This window comes from Coenobita brevimanus, chromosome 44 (genome assembly GCF_032717465.1).
Source record: "Coenobita brevimanus isolate Jiangsu-jjx chromosome 44, ASM3271746v2, whole genome shotgun sequence".
Lineage (NCBI taxonomy): Eukaryota > Metazoa > Arthropoda > Malacostraca > Decapoda > Coenobitidae > Coenobita > Coenobita brevimanus.
In genome coordinates this window covers 32473740-32490137 of record NC_136997.1, presented here as the reverse complement: position 1 = coordinate 32490137, position 16398 = coordinate 32473740, and the positions used below count along the sequence as shown (strand labels likewise).

At 41.1% G+C, this 16398-nt stretch overlaps 1 protein-coding gene across 1 annotated transcript in view; it reads left to right on the top strand.

Moving 5' to 3' along the window:
* LOC145398042 (glutamate receptor ionotropic, delta-1-like) overlaps window positions 1-16398 on the top strand; it is a 205712-nt gene that overhangs the window by 189002 nt on the left and 312 nt on the right. The window lies entirely within an intron of this gene.

Here is a 16398-nt window from a genome sequence, read left to right as displayed (position 1 = left end):
TGACCGGTAGGTTGGCAGGGCACGACAGTGAAATATTCACTCATGCGACTGTACCTGGGTATACATTGTTTCTGACAACACCTTTCCCATCTCCCATATACAACATTTTCCGTGTGACTTAGTAGCAAGATTTCATTGATGCAATCGTAAGTGCAAGGAAAAGTCCAGGTCATCATCCTACCCACGTTGCCGCTAATATGGTAGGGGCAAACTGGCATTCTTGAAAAAAAAAATCTCTGACTAGTAGGCATACCTTATGAATAAAAAGCCAGTATGAGAACTATGTTGTCTAAATGTGACATAAATTAGTAAAGACAGATTGCCTCTTTCAGTTGTCATACTCTCCCATGCATTCACTCGGGATCTCATCACATCTCTACCCACCTCACCTCAGCCAGCCCACCAGCACCACACATCCGACCCTTTGCCCCACCCCAACACCACCACCACCACGGGAACCAGTCACCCACCCCAGAGTAATATATGATATACAGTAAGAGTAAAGGGAATACTAAATTGACCATAAATTTTATTTGTTATGTTTTACAAAATGACAAAATGGAAAGGTAACAAGAGGATGAGAAAAAGGCAGAGTATAAGAGAGAAGTGGAGGAACGATTGGGCAAATATGAATTGGAGCATACGGGGGACGTGGAAGGTGTGTGCAGGATATTTACAGAAGAAATATGTGCAGCATGTGATGTGGTGCGTGGAATGAAGGGAAGACGGAGGGGTGTGCAAGGAACAGCGTGGTGGAACGAAGAGGTGAGACAGGCTGTGGCACAAAAAAAGAAAGCATACAATGAATGGATGAGAAATAGGGACGTGGAAGAAGTTGAGAGGAGGAAGAGAGAGTTATATGTAGAAAGAAAGAGAGAGATGAAAAGATTAGTAAGAGAGAGTAAGAAGAGAGTGGATGAGGAATTTGGAAGGAACTTGAGTGTAAAGTGGAGGGACTGTAAGAAAATGTTCTGGAAAGAGGTGAAAAGAGTAAGACAGGGTGGAAGTGAAGTTAGCAGAGCAGTGAAAGATAAAAATGGTAAATTACCAGTGGAGAAGGGAGAAAAAGTGAGCAGATGGAGAGAACACTTTAAAAAATTGTTGAACATAGAGGATGGAAGTAATGCGAGTCTAAGTGGCTGGGGAATGGCTGGGAGAAGGAGGGAGGTGAGAAGACAGGAAGAAATCAGTAGGATAGAAGTTGTGGAAGCAATGAAGAAAGTTAAATTGAGGAAAGCCCCAGGAATTGATGGAGTATGTGGTGAAATGCTGAAGTATGGGGGAGAGATAGTAGTAGAATGGATGTGGAAGATGTGCAGATTGGCCTGGGAGGAAGGTAGAGTCCCGGAGGATTGGAAGTCAGGTATAATTATTCCCTTGTACAAAGGAAAAGGGGAAAAAGAAGTGTGTGGTAATCATAGGGGCATCTGTCTTCTTAGTATAATAGGAAAAGTGGATAGTAGGATACTTATTGACAGAGTTAGAGAAAGAACAAAGGAATTAGTTGGAGAAGAACAGGGAGGCTTTATGAAGGGAAGAGATTGTGTAGATCAGATATTCATTCTTAGATCTTTAGTGGAAATTTTCTAGAGAAGGGAAAGAAGTTGTATGTGGCTTTCATGGATTTGGAGAAGGCATATGACAGGGTGGATAGACAAGGATTGTGGAAAGTATTAAGACTATATGGAGTAGATGGGAAGTTGTTGAATGCTGTGAAGAGAATGTATGATGGTGCTAGGGCTGCATTGCGTGTGGATGGTGAACTGAGTGGATTTTTCTCTTTGAAGGTTGGGTTGAAACAGGGATGTGTCATGTCTCCATGGTTGTTCAATGTGTACGTGGATGGGGTAACAAAAGAGATACAAGGTAGGGTAGTGGATGTTGGAGTGGCCCTGGTGAGAGAGGGTAGTGTTTGGAAACTCCCTGTACTGTTGTTTGCAGATGATACTGTGTTGTTGAGTGAAGACGATGGACAGCTGCAAGGCTTGCTGGATGAGTTTGGGAGAGTGTGTAAGAAACGGAATCTAAAGGTGAATGTAGGGAAGAGTAAAATGATGGTCTTTGAGAGAGGTGAAGTCAGTGAATGTACAGCGAGGTTGGTTGGTGAGGAATTGGAAAATGTGAGTACGTTTAAGTACTTGGGTAGTGTGATGAGTAGGGATGGAGGTTTGGAGGGTGAAGTGCTTGAAAGGGTACAGCAGGGAAGAAAGGTTGCTGGTTCCTTGAAAGCAGTGATAAGAAGCAGGGAAGTGAGCATGGAAGTGAAAAAGTTACTATATGACAGTATTGGGATACCAACTCTAACGTATGGAAGTGAAGCTTGGACGTTGCTGGAAGGACACAAGTCAAGAGTGAGAGCATTGGAAATGAGTTATTTAAGAGGAGCCTGTGGAGTCACATGGAGCGACAGACTGACAAATGAGGATATAAAGGAGCGTTGTGGTGCGGATGTGCATGTGATAGGAAGCGTTAGGAGGAATACACTCTGGTGGTTTGGCCATGTGGAGAGGATGGAGGGTGAAAGACTGATGAAGAGAGTGTATGTGAGCGAGGTGGAGGGGGGAAGAGGGAGGGGGAGGCCGAGGATGAGATGGAGGGATGGGGTGGAGAGGTATATGAGAGAGGGGGGTGTGAGTTGGGAGCGGGGCAGTGAAATGGCGGGGGACAGGGCGACTTGGAGGCGATTTGTTTGTGGCCACCCCGAACGGGATTGAGGCGTCTGGCAATATATAGATAGATAGGCATTCTCCTTAGAAACTCTAGGAGGCTTCTGCAAGGTAAACTTCATCTTCGTGACTCATCATTTCTGTGATAGTACGGGACACTGTTTATCTTTTGCAGTCGTGGCGGTGGTAAGGATCTTTTGGTATCCTTCTGTTAGGCATGATCAGTGCAGAAAGTGCATCAGCTAGTTTTTCAACACCATCTAGAGAGTCTGCTTTGTCATTTGCCACTGCCATACTTTTGATATTTTCACTCTTTGGGGTTTTCCCTTCATTCAAGACCACTTAAGGGACAGCATTATTTTCATGAGGTAACACTTTACAGGGGACAGTTACCAAAGGAGGCTTGCCACCTTCAGGGGAGAGGGTTGCCACCTCTCCCTCATCCTCCTGGAAGATAACTGTCTTGGGGTCCGATAGTGTTCCCTCAGTTGTTTCCGAGTTAGTCACAAAAACCCTACTTCTTTTTCTCCTCATATCGTGGGAAGACATCTTTGTTCTTCTTCTTTATCTTCTCTACATCCCTTTCGTCCACCTCCTCCTCCTTCTCCTGGAAAACGTCCATCTCAACACCCGATAACACATTCAGGGGAGTTGCAGGATATGCCTACGACTCAGTTGTAAGCCTCCTGCATCTTTTTAGTCATCTCAGTCCCCCCGCATCTACTTCAGTGCAGTTTAATATGATGTTTATAATCATCTGTCCTCCAACGGTATAAGCATGGGCGTCCGGAGGGGGGGCAAGGGGGGCAGTTGCCCCCCCCCCTTGGAATTCGACGGCTTCAGTTCTTGTTCAAGGATGATTGAGTGATCTGAGTCGATTCATGCATTCTGTCACTATGCATTTGATGTAAATCATGTAACTCATGTAAGTATATGCCTATGCCTACGCTCACCATCCACTCACTCGATGTAGTGCTGCTGTCGGGTGTCTGCGTCTTTCCTCTCCTCCATCCTTCTTTCCTTCCATCCTCTTCTGTCTTCCTTTCCTTCATTATTTCCTTGTCCTTCTGCCTACGGGTAACTTTACACTCCCACTTCTGTCTTTCCTTCTTTCTTTCCTCTTCCTTCTGGCTGTGGGTGACTCTACACTGAGTGACAATCCAAGTAGTTTCCTGTACACCAGGAAACCATTTACTACGCTGGGTGGTAACCATATAACCAAATTTTGGCGCCTGGTGGTTTAGTGGGTAATTATTGCACTCCAATCGGATTGAGCCGGTGAAAGGGTGGTTGGGGTTGATTGCTCATGTAATGCCACTCAGGGATGAATGAGGCTGGTCACTCTCATCTTAAATGTCGGGACCAACTGCCTAGCCCCAGGCTCCTGCGCTCCTTGTGGGGCAATGTAGGATTGGATGATGGATGGATGTATTTTGATATAACCGCGCATTTATGTTTAATTTCTTTTATTTTGGCCCCCCTTACAAAAAATCCTACGGACGCAGGAGGGGAGAATGGGACACAGGAAATACACAAAGAATGAAGAGGATAATGAGTAAAGAAAAGTGGATTAATAATAACTCTGTTAAAGATATAGCAGAGGCTTAATACTTCGGAATATCTCAAAGGAAATGAGATTAAAAATAACTGCAGCAAAAGATATAACAGTGACTAGGTAATTATTCATGTTATCACACGCATATATATATATATATATATATATATATATATATATATATATATATATATATATATATATATATATATTTGCCAGACGCCTTAATCCTGTTCGGGGTGGCCACAAAAAAATCGCCTCCACGTCGCCCTGTCCCCCGCCATTTCACTGTCTTGCTTCCAACTCACATCCACCTCTCTCATATACCTCTCCACTCCATCCCTCCATCTCATCCTTTGCCTCCCCCTCCCTCTCCCCCCCTCCACCTCACTCACATACACTCTCCTCGTCAGTCTCTCACCCTCCATCCTCTCCACATGGCCAAACCACCTCAGTGTGTTCCTCCTAACGCTTCCTATCACATGCACATCTACACCAGAACGCTGTTTTATATCCTTATTTGTCACCCTGTCTCTCCATATGACTCCACAGGCTCCTTTTAAATAACTCATTTCCACTGCTCTCACTCTTGACTTGTGTCCTTCCAACAACGTCCAAACTTCACTTCCGTACGTTAGAGTTGGTATCCCAATACTGTCATGTTGTAACTTTTTCACTTCCATGCTCACTTCCCTGTTTCTTATCACTGCTTTCAAGGAACTAGCAACCTTTCTTCCCCGCTGTACCCTTTCAAGCACTTCACCCTCCAAACTTCCATCCTTACTCATCACACTCCCCAAGTACCTAAACTTACTCACATATTCCATTTCCTCACCATCCATCCTCAATGTACATTCACTGACTTCACCTCTCTCAAAGATCATAACTTTACTCTTCCCTACATTCACCTTTAGATTCCGTTTCTTACACACTCTCCCAAACTCATCCACCAAGCCTTGCAGCTCCACTTCGTCTTCACTTAACAACACAGTATCATCTGCAAACAACAGTACAGGGAGTTTCCAAACACTACCCTCTCTCACTAGGGCCACTTCAACATCCACTGCCCTACCTTGTACCTCTTTTATTACCCCATCCATGTACAGATTGAACAACCATAGAGACATGACACATCCCTGTTTCAACCCAACCTTCAAAGAGAAAAATTCACTCATTTCACCATCCACACATTCTGCAGCCTTAGCACCATCATACTTACTCTTCACAGCATTCAACAACTTCCCATCTACTCAATATATTCCTAATACTTTCCACAATCCTTGTCTATCCACCTTGTCATATGCTTTCTCCAAATCCATGAAAGTCGCATACAACTTCTTTCCCCTTCTCTAGAAACTTTTCCACTAAAAATCTAAGAATGAATATCTGATCTACACAACCTCTTCCCTTCCTGAACCCTCCTTGTTCTTCTCTAACTAATTCCTCTGTTATTTCCCTAACTCAGTCAATAAGTATCCTACCATATACTTTTCCTATTACACTAAGAAAACAAGTGCCCCTATGATTACCACACACTTCTCTTTCCTTTTTTCTTTGTACAAGGGAATAATTATATATATATATATATATATATATATATATATATATATATATATATATATATATATATATATATATATATATATATATGTGTGTGTGTGTGTGTGTGTGTGTGTGTGTGTGTGTGTGTGTGTGTGTACAGTTTTACGTTAAAGAACAGTGATACTACGCCAACTTAGAATCTCGCTTGGTTGCCATCTTGGGAGCACTTTCTTGTGTGTGCTAAAGCACTGCTATTTTTCGCCCATTTTATAGCTGGAGCTACGCGTTCCCCTCCACCTCCGTCCTATTGGATCCCATCCCCATAGCCACCCTTCCCTCCCTCCGGCTGCACGCCAGGAACCCCCACACGTTCGCAATCCCCCTCTCGCCTGGCGTCATTAAAAAAGAAAAAAAAATCTATAGGAGGCGAGAATTATTCTCTTTGTCTACTAACAATTCATCCACGTAATCTAACCTACATTGGCTTAAGTTTCCCCTGAACAAAATGTGGTAACAACCCTGTAATGACCCACGAGGTAGGTAAAATACCTAGTATATACACGGCATACAAGAGAATATACACTCTGTCGCCTGTAGGAATTCATACGTACAGTTATACAAGGCATGGCTTGAATGAACGTATGTATAGCTCTAGAATTAATTATAGGGTCTATTGGGTCTAGATTATAGCCATCGAAATAACCTAAAGTTAAATCCGCATAACTGATATATACACAAATCCAATGTCCTAGCTGTGAGGATTTATCATCGTTAGCTAGGGTACACAGAACAAACACCAAGGTTTGATCTCATACCTAGCAATATCAAAGAGATAAGAAATATCTTACAATTAGTGACATACTAAAAGGCGAACTTTCTCTGCCGGCTTTCCCTTTAAACCTCCTTCAATTTCTAGTGCGTTCATCTTCACTTATGCACGGATAGTGCAATGGAGGTTATTATGACTATCAATTTCTATAATTCCTGTTGTATTAGCAAATAAAATAATTACGCGATTCGTGTTTTTGCCCTTAAAAGAAGTCAAGTTAATGCACAGATTGCCAGATTTCCCCAAAAAGATACCATCATCTGTATTTTCATCAACAAAATTAAAAATATTAAGACACCGCCGGCAGCTGTTCTCAGCATTTGTTGGGTCGAGTCCAACTCTATCATGGTTCGCATATTCACGTCCCTCCTCCACTTCTTGCCCTCATCTAACACTGAAACATTCTTTTAGAAATATTATTATTTCTACTGCAGGTTAGCTTGGATGTTAACCTAGTCCCACAAAAGCTGCATTAGCCCTTTAGCAATTCAATAGCCCTCTTTTCGAGGAATAAGGATTAATTTGAGAGACGTGTTTATTTTAAGCAGGGTTTAGTCTGCCCTGGAATGTAAAACTTGCTGGTTTAAGAATTCTCTCGAAACGGCTATACTAAAGAGAAAAACAGCAAAAAAGGCGACCAGGTGGCAAATGTGAAGAAAAGAAATCAACTTATCATACAATCACAAAGAAAAATGTGCTTTCAGTGCTGAAACAGAGTGTGAATACTGAATGAAAGTCAATAGTTCAACACACACACACACACACACACACACACACACACACACACACACACACACACACACACACACATATTTATTCAACTCGCTCACTATTATTTCCCTGAGACCACGTGACCCTTTTGGATACCGCTGATGCCATCCAGGTTGAGAAGCATTGGTTTAGGACTTCTATTAACCCCTCTGGCCTTCCGGAAATTCTGGCCATTTATTGAGATTTCGAAAATCGTTTTGTTTTTTCCTCATCAAGTTCAAGGAAAACTTCTGGCTCACCTGGTATTGCCATCTTTAGCTTCCGAAACCAGTCTTGTGCTTTGCAATGAAGCGTAGAAAAATTCACCAAATGACCGTGTACATGCCTTTGAAAACTAAGCAGAGGAGCGACAAAACAGTGTTCTAGGAAATATATATATTTTGACTCTCCCGCAAATCGAATTTTATCCGCAATGGATAAAATTCGATACGTCGCACAATTAGCTCCTCACATGAGGGGATTAGCGTAAAGGGAAAGGAAGGTTTTACATCCATCTATTCACCGCATAAGCACCTTAAAATTGTTCTTGAAATGCTTGTGCAAAGCAAGAAATATGTAAAGTGATCTATTTAGTACAAAATATATGAACTTAAAGGTACAAATACAATTATAATTTCTTGCCATTTTTTGATGTTTATTATGTTTATTCCTGTTCATACCTCAGGTGGTATAGTGCGTGTCGAAAGAGAGGAGCAGGATGATAGTTTTAGTTTGTTTGTCGAAAGAGAGGAGCAGGATGATAGTTTTAGTTTGTTTGTCGAAAGAGAGGAGCAGGATGATAGTTTTAGTTTGTTTGTTGAAAGAGAGGAGCAGGATGATAGTTTTAGTTTGTTTGTCGAAAGAGAGGAGCAGGATGATAGTTTTAGTTTGTTTGTCGAAAGAGAGGAGCAGGATGATAGTTTTAGTTTGTCGAAAGAGAGGAGCAGGATGATAGTTTTAGTTTGTTTGTCGAAAGAGAGGAGCAGGATGATAGTTTTAGTTTGTTTGTCCAAAGAGAGGAGCAGGATGATAGTTTTAGTTTGTTTGTCGAAAGAGAGGAGCAGGATGATAGTTTTAGTTTGTTTGTCGAAAGAGAGGAGCAGGATGATAGTTTTAGTTTGTTTGTCGAAAGAGAGGAGCAGGATGATAGTTTTAGTTTGTTTGTCGAAAGAGAGGAGCAGGATGATAGTTTTAGTTTGTTTGTCGAAAGAGAGGAGCAGGATGATAGTTTTAGTTTGTTTGTCGAAAGAGAGGAGCAGGATGATAGTTTTAGTTTGTTTGTCGAAAGAGAGGAGCAGGATGATAGTTTTAGTTTGTTTGTCGAAAGAGAGGAGCAGGATGATAGTTTTAGTTTGTTTGTCGAAAGAGAGGAGCAGGATGATAGTTTTAGTTTGTTTGTCGAAAGAGAGGAGCAGGATGATAGTTTTAGTTTGTTTGTCGAAAGAGAGGAGCAGGATGATAGTTTTAGTTTGTTTGTCGAAAGAGAGGAGCAGGATGATAGTTTTAGTTTGTTTGTCGAAAGAGAGGAGCAGGATGATAGTTTTAGTTTGTTTGTCGAAAGAGAGGAGCAGGATGATAGTTTTAGTTTGTTTGTCGAAAGAGAGGAGCAGGATGATAGTTTTAGTTTGTTTGTCGAAAGAGAGGAGCAGGATGATAGTTTTAGTTTGTTTGTCGAAAGAGAGGAGCAGGATGATAGTTTTAGTTTGTTTGTCGAAAGAGAGGAGCAGGATGATAGTTTTAGTTTGTTTGTCGAAAGAGAGGAGCAGGATGATAGTTTTAGTTTGTTTGTCGAGTAAGAGGAGCAGGATGATAGTTTTAGTTTGTTTGTCGAAAGAGAGGAGCAGGATGATAGTTTTAGTTTGTTTGTCGAAAGAGAGGAGCAGGATGATAGTTTTAGTTTGTTTGTCGAAAGAGAGGAGCAGGATGATAGTTTTAGTTTGTTTGTCGAAAGAGAGGAGCAGGATGATAGTTTTAGTTTGTTTGTCGAAAGAGAGGAGCAGGATGATAGTTTTAGTTTGTTTGTCGAAAGAGAGGAGCAGGATGATAGTTTTAGTTTGTTTGTCGAAAGAGAGGAGCAGGATGATAGTTTTAGTTTGTTTGTCGAAAGAGAGGAGCAGGATGATAGTTTTAGTTTGTTTGTCGAAAGAGAGGAGCAGGATGATAGTTTTAGTTTGTTTGTCGAAAGAGAGGAGCAGGATGATAGTTTTAGTTTGTTTGTCGAAAGAGAGGAGCAGGATGATAGTTTTAGTTTGTTTGTCGAAAGAGAGGAGCAGGATGATAGTTTTAGTTTGTTTGTCGAAAGAGAGGAGCAGGATGATAGTTTTAGTTTGTTTGTCGAAAGAGAGGAGCAGGATGATAGTTTTAGTTTGTTTGTCGAAAGAGAGGAGCAGGATGATAGTTTTAGTTTGTTTGTCGAAAGAGAGGAGCAGGATGATAGTTTTAGTTTGTTTGTCGAAAGAGAGGAGCAGGATGATAGTTTTAGTTTGTTTGTCGAAAGAGAGGAGCAGGATGATAGTTTTAGTTTGTTTGTCGAAAGAGAGGAGCAGGATGATAGTTTTAGTTTGTTTGTCGAAAGAGAGGAGCAGGATGATAGTTTTAGTTTGTTTGTCGAAAGAGAGGAGCAGGATGATAGTTTTAGTTTGTTTGTCGAAAGAGAGGAGCAGGATGATAGTTTTAGTTTGTTTGTCGAAAGAGAGGAGCAGGATGATAGTTTTAGTTTGTTTGTCGAAAGAGAGGAGCAGGATGATAGTTTTAGTTTGTTTGTCGAAAGAGAGGAGCAGGATGATAGTTTTAGTTTGTTTGTCGAAAGAGAGGAGCAGGATGATAGTTTTAGTTTGTTTGTCGAAAGAGAGGAGCAGGATGATAGTTTTAGTTTGTTTGTCGAAAGAGAGGAGCAGGATGATAGTTTTAGTTTGTTTGTCGAAAGAGAGGAGCAGGATGATAGTTTTAGTTTGTTTGTCGAAAGAGAGGAGCAGGATGATAGTTTTAGTTTGTTTGTCGAAAGAGAGGAGCAGGATGATAGTTTTAGTTTGTTTGTCGAAAGAGAGGAGCAGGATGATAGTTTTAGTTTGTTTGTCGAAAGAGAGGAGCAGGATGATAGTTTTAGTTTGTTTGTCGAAAGAGAGGAGCAGGATGATAGTTTTAGTTTGTTTGTCGAAAGAGAGGAGCAGGATGATAGTTTTAGTTTGTTTGTCGAAAGAGAGGAGCAGGATGATAGTTTTAGTTTGTTTGTCGAAAGAGAGGAGCAGGATGATAGTTTTAGTTTGTTTGTCGAAAGAGAGGAGCAGGATGATAGTTTTAGTTTGTTTGTCGAAAGAGAGGAGCAGGATGATAGTTTTAGTTTGTTTGTCGAAAGAGAGGAGCAGGATGATAGTTTTAGTTTGTTTGTCGAAAGAGAGGAGCAGGATGATAGTTTTAGTTTGTTTGTCGAAAGAGAGGAGCAGGATGATAGTTTTAGTTTGTTTGTCGAAAGAGAGGTGCAGGATGATAGTTTTAGTTTGTTTGTCGAAAGAGAGGAGCAGGATGATAGTTTTAGTTTGTTTGTCGAAAGAGAGGAGCAGGATGATAGTTTTAGTTTGTTTGTCGAAAGAGAGGAGCAGGATGATAGTTTTAGTTTGTTTGTCGAAAGAGAGGAGCAGGATGATAGTTTTAGTTTGTTTGTCGAAAGAGAGGAGCAGGATGATAGTTTTAGTTTGTTTGTCGAAAGAGAGGAGCAGGATGATAGTTTTAGTTTGTTTGTCGAAAGAGAGGAGCAGGATGATAGTTTTAGTTTGTTTGTCGAAAGAGAGGAGCAGGATGATAGTTTTAGTTTGTTTGTCGAAAGAGAGGAGCAGGATGATAGTTTTAGTTTGTTTGTTGAAAGAGAGGAGCAGGATGATAGTTTTAGTTTGTTTGTTGAAAGAGAGGAGCAGGATGATAGTTTTAGTTTGTTTGTCGAAAGAGAGGAGCAGGATGATAGTTTTAGTTTGTTTGTTGAAAGAGAGGAGCAGGATGATAGTTTTAGTTTGTTTGTTGAAAAGAGGAGCAGGATGATAGTTTTAGTTTGTTTGTTGAAAGAGAGGAGCAGGATGATAGTTTTAGTTTGTTTGTTGAAAGAGAGGAGCAGGATGATAGTTTTAGTTTGTTTGTTGAAAGAGAGGAGCAGGATGATAGTTTTAGTTTGTTTGTTGAAAGAGAGGAGCAGGATGATAGTTTTAGTTTGTTTGTCGAAAGAGAGGAGCAGGATGATAGTTTTAGTTTGTTTGTCGAAAGAGAGGAGCAGGATGATAGTTTTAGTTTGTTTGTCGAAAGAGAGGAGCAGGATGATAGTTTTAGTTTGTTTGTCGAAAGAGAGGAGCAGGATGATAGTTTTAGTTTGTTTGTCGAAAGAGAGGAGCAGGATGATAGTTTTAGTTTGTTTCTAGATAATGAGTAGGCTGTCTGTGTATAGTGACAACTTTCGTGGTCAGAAAACAATAAGGCCAGAAATTAGCACGGTAGGCTGGGGAACGAGGTTGTAAGGAATGGTGAGGTTATAAGTTATAGTTGTTATTACAATACGCAAAGATTGTGACTATATCTCCTGCAGATACAAAGAACCATGAGAGGAAAACAGTACAAGGAAAGAAAGAATGACAAAGAAAATTAATGTCTGAAGAATATATATATATATATATATATATATATATATATATATATATATATATATATATATATATATATATATATATATATATATTAAAGCTACTTAGAGTTGTAGGCTAGGTTGTTACTTGAAAAGTTTGCGGGGAGTGAGAAGGATGCTTATCTCTCTACCCTCCATTCCCAGGTCAAACATAAAGTTTTTTAAGTAATCACTGTCTGGGAAGCACATTTTCTCTTTTCATGGTTTACTTAATTTCTTATTCTTACTTATACTAACACTTATTTCGTTAGTCAGTCTTTCACTACCTCTCTTGCTTAGTTATACTTACATCATCACAAACATAATCTGAGCTCTATAAATAATTCCTTACACATTTTTTGTCACCATTTACAAGTTGGTCTTTCATACTCAATAACTCACAATGAAATTATACTCAGGGAAACGGGGAGGGGAGAGAATCACCTTGCATCCGTGACAATGCCAGGTGGTGTGTTTTCTCTCTCGCAGCTGCCTCTCGGAAGTTGCACATACTTGGCAACATACCTGGGCACTAAGGCCTACTCTTGTACGTCATTGGCTTTCACTGGGTGACAGTAGCTTTTCAAGATGATGCACAGCAGCCAAATCCCTTTCACCAATTCGGTCCGTTTGATCATGAATTGTGCTTGTAAACCCCCGTGACACTGGCGACTGTGGGCCATATTCCTGTAAGATTTCGAACACACAGTCTTGAATGAACTACCTCATGAAGATTATCTGTCCGTTTTTCTGACAGTAATAGTGATGTGCATTCAGAATGCACACATTTGCCAAGTGGAAAAAGAGTTTCTTTTATCACTTGAGAGAATGATGAATGCACTTCACACTACCAATCTGGATGTTGCTCTTATCAACCAAGAGCATGTTATGATTGTTGTCTGTGACTGCATATTCAAATGTGTTCACCTGTCTTACGATCCGTTTCCTGTGTGTCAACGAGATTTCCTGTATGCACAGTTGATAGCATGTGCACACCTTGTTTGTCTCGCCAACACAGGGCCAGAAGATCCATGCTTCGTTGCAGCTCAACAATGCAGCTCTCCCTTGCTCATTAGTTGCTGAACATTTGCATGTCACACCAGTTAGACCGCACTGTGCTACACAACCCAATGTTACTGGCGTGCAGATGCAATGCCAGTTCTGGAGAGATGTACGAATTATCTGTGGAGCCTATGTGACCTCTGCCCCATAATCTTCCATAAGTTTTTCACTACTGCACCAGAAATGTCAAGACGATCGTTGTGAGGGACTTCAGTCATTGCCCTGGTGAATATTATCATATCCAAGACAATACCCATCTTACAGTCACACAATACAAACATCTTTATGCCAAAACGATGACGTTTCAATTGGATGTACTGTCTGAAAGAAATATGTCCATGGAACAACATGAGCAACTTATCAATAACAATCTTCAATCATTGGAAAAGCCCCAAAATACATTTTATTTTGACTTTGAGGTTCTCGAAAATGGGCGTGTGCAAACTGTCTGTAGTGCCCGTGGTAATGTTGTCAGGGAAATAAAGGGACCGTGGGATGTTCTGGTACATGTTCTGAGGCACGTGTTTGCCAAATACGTTGAGACATGTAAGAACATCAGTCGTCCAGTATTCGAGATTGGCATGCTTCTTCACCAAAGGCATCAACATCGTCAGTGCCATGCTCACATGCAAAGAAGGCACTATCAAGTCAGTCTAAAACCGTGTCCTGTAGGTCCCATATTGTCCAGCATTAGTGGTAGTCTGTTGAAAAAACCTGGTGGTCTCCATCACAATCAGTGTTTTGGGGTACTCATAAAAATACAACAGAAAGAAACAGCACTGAACTGTTTGCTCTCAGTCGTGTTGTGTCACGTATGCCAGAGTCACTGTTGTCGTAAAAGTCCTCGGAGTGAAGTCAGTTGTCAATGGCCATGAGTATGATGCTCGGGAAGGTAATGACTGCACCTATGACTGCTGCTCGAGTGCCTCTTGATCTTTTGCTGGCTGTTATGACAGATTTTTACTCTCCACCTGACAAAGTCAGAAGAGAGTATTGTTATCACTGGGATCAACAACAATAGATGGTACAGAGATTTCGTTTCTGGGCCAGAACTCAGAAATTATTCACTATAGAGCCATGAAATATCACATAGTTATGTGTCTTATAGTGAACTTGTGCCTTTTGATACGTAGAATACTGTGTTAAATATATTTTTTTTTAAGTAATGAAAATTTTTTAAAAAATTATTTTCTCGGATTTCAATGCAACCTGTGCAAAGAATCTCAAGGTTCCAATGCAATTTGCTGGTAAAACTTAGCATCTATTACACCAAGGACTCAGGAATTGTACATGGTAAATGATTACATGAATATCTAATTATGTATGAAGTTTCATGACTGTACCTATTATGTAATCATAAAAAATGGCTGCTTAAATGAAAAAAGCATGAGCCATAATTTCACCATAACTTCATTATTACTATGGATAATCTACCGTACTGAAATGTTTAAGTTTTAATGTCTCTGTGTTATCCAAAAGGGGGGAGGGAGGGCCATTATGAACTTGGTAAGGTGTGCAGGGAGGAGGGAGATATGTGCTTGGTCATAGTTGGAGGATTGCTACAGCAATTGTGTCCTATTTTCTAGTTTGCCGTGAAGGCAGAGGGGCAGACAAGATTTCCGGTACTGAGGAGGATGTCTCTGGCACTGTTTGATGTGGTGCAACTCGTGGGATGGTGAGAGGCTGCACGAGGTGGAGGAAATGGTGGTAATGGTGGAGCACAGGTGAAAGAACTCGCGAAGTGCTCCTCCCGCAAATACTCCTGCAACATGCTTACCTCCTCCACAGCCTCTCCTCCAGCAAATAATTGCTTTCCCACCTTCTTCTAAGCCCCATGGCACAGCAATCTTGTGGCAAGAAGGACTTGGAGCATCGTCAGTGTGGTCAGAGTCCTCGTCATCATCGTCCTCCTCAGTTGGTGCCTTGTGCCACTTGTCGCTATCACCATCTGATGGGTCATCTATATTGCTTCGAAGTTCTTACTCAGACCCAGTATGGTCGCCATCTCTCTCCCTATCCTTGGGGATGAGTTTAGCTCTTATTTCAGGGGTTGTAAGGCCCTGGAACGAACGCAAAGGGCGGCGGTGTGAGGGGGTGCTGGCCTTGAGGTAAGCGAAAATTGGACGAAGGCCTACACTCACGACTGTGTCACGCAATGTACTGACAGTCTGAGTGGTTTGGAGTGTAGAGTTGGTTGGTGTCAACATTGCCCAGACCCTCGTTCCCATCCCCAAATTGTGCACTGCATTGATGCCACCAGCCACGCTACGATAAAATGTCCTTCAATGCCGGCGGCTACAGAGGGGTTAACCCTTTGTGGAGCATCTGTGTCTCCTCATCTCTCTTTCTACTTCTCTCTTTCCTTCCTGTCACATTTATTACTCTTGTATCCACTTCATGTGGCTTTACACTGATGACAAGCCTCATGATTTTATGTGACAAAGAAAACCATTTACATTGCTGGATAGTAACCATATAACCAAATAATGGGGTGAAATGAAGCTTACAATGGTGTCCCTGTTATGTTGGTAGAGTGATGCAAATCCGGTATTCATCCAGGAGACAAATCTGAGTTTTTCCTGAGCCTTGCTATGGCGAGACGCTGTCATCTGCGAGAGGAAACCGGTTAATTGCACGGAATGGAAATGCAGGGATTGTTGCTTGTCTGCAGGTGAAGCATCTGCTCGACCAGAAAGACTGGGATTGATCATGAACAACAACAACAATAAGGAAGAGTTAAATGCTCTTCGTGTCATCAGCTCCATTCCTCTTACGTGCTCCCTTCATCCATTTTCTTCACCACACTTTTGCATTTGTATCTCTTGACTTTCAGTATTACACTGATCACTGTTCTTCATAACTGTCTGCTTCTAACCCTTGTCCATTACGGAGGGAGCATATCACCCGTCTGGCATGTCAAATCTCTTCTCTGCGAAACCTTTTAATTGTTAGAATTAACCAATTCCGTCTGTCGTTCATGTATGCAACAGTTCAAACATCCAAATGTCTTCCTCAATATGGATTTACCTCTGTCTGTAACACTATCTTTTAAATGGAAATCGTGCAGGGATCTTGGTATAAACAGATCGTAAATTTGGCTCTCTTGTCTTCAGTTGTTCATGGAAAAAGTAATTATTTTTTGTCATCCACAGATGAAGAACTGCAAAAGGACACCAATTCAGGGCAGCTCCTTGTTGTAATCTCGGTTACATTTGAAACTATTCATTGATTATAAAAAAAAAAAAGAAAAGCGAGAGCTCTTAACCTTCCATAGTGCTTTTTTTTTTTTTTTTTTTTTTTGAGCCGATGCACACTACTTTCTTGTGCACACTTTCATATACTTTCTCTAGAT